Here is a 1,411-nt window from a genome sequence, read left to right as displayed (position 1 = left end):
ATAATTGATCTTTATTTAAAATGCGTTAATAGCTAATTTTGTTTGCTTACTTTTTCTTCTTTTGGGGCAGCAATGTCATCACAGGAAATGAGCTTAATCACTTCAACAGAAGATAGAGATAAAAACTCATCGTATTTAACCACTTCTCTGAAAATAATATTATAAATTATGCACGTTAATGACAAAAATGGAAAATTAAGTTAAAAATATCATACAAAAACTGTTTTTTAATATATTCTTCAGAACTTGATAACAATTCCGTACAGTCATGTAAGTTAGCAAATGCTTTGATGCCAAAACAATTTGAAGGATCCATTTGTGATTGTAAAAACTCAGCACATACACTTTTTACATAACCTAAATGTAAGTGATCTGCAGCTGCTAACAGAACCTTGAGAAAGCAAAATTAATGCTTTAAATTAATTTATGTATGAGTCAATAAAACATCAAATATTTATTTACCTTTACATTTTTTTTGGTGACCAAGATCTCGCCAGTATAAATATAATTTATCAAAAGTTGTAACACAGTGGAATCTAACTCTGTTATATTAACAAGATTTTTATTGCATTCATCAAGACTAGTGAACATTTTATGGAAATATGGACTAGCTGATACTAAAACATTTTTATGTGCAAATACTATTGTACCATCATCTGTTTTCAACTCGATATCACATAACACTTTATCTCTAAAAACATAAATTTGTTATTAATATTAATTGTTTCAGCAGCTGAAAATTATTCACAACATACTTGCGTAAAGATTGTAGCATTTCAAATACTCCAACTATGTGAGAGCCATTTATACATGTTTTTTGATCACTTGTTTTGAGTGTCGTAACTTGCTTTTGTACAGCATCCATCTAGGTGGAGGAAATAATATCTTTTAATATATGTTAAAAATTATTGATAACTTCAGTATATTTATTGTGTGAATACCAAAGATGTTTGCACCTATTTAACCAATAACCATATCAGTTGTTGAATATTAGTTTTATCTGTATTCTAATTTACAAATTAAAATGTATTTAATATACATTTATAATTTACGATGTTATTACACAATATACAGATCAATGTATTTTGTGTAAACACGATCAATAGGTATTTAAAATTGTTAAACTAGGTATTTGACTTTAAAGCATATTCAATATTTTAAGCCTAATTACAAACTTCTCATCTTCCGACAGCTTGGACAACAATAGAAAAGCAATTGAGAATCACTGACTTCCATTGCTGTTGTAACTCTTTACCTGTTAGCCCACAAATCCTCAAAATAGGTACGTTAAATAATCCAATTGTTCATTATATAGTTATCTTATGTAATCAGATGTATGTGGTGACGATTGACAATGTGACAGCTGCTCACAATAATGGGTAATAACAAATTAATTTTGAGAAATACGATA

Source organism: Acyrthosiphon pisum, chromosome A1, assembly GCF_005508785.2.
Source record: "Acyrthosiphon pisum isolate AL4f chromosome A1, pea_aphid_22Mar2018_4r6ur, whole genome shotgun sequence".
Lineage (NCBI taxonomy): Eukaryota > Metazoa > Arthropoda > Insecta > Hemiptera > Aphididae > Acyrthosiphon > Acyrthosiphon pisum.
This window is presented reverse-complemented; position numbering follows the sequence as displayed.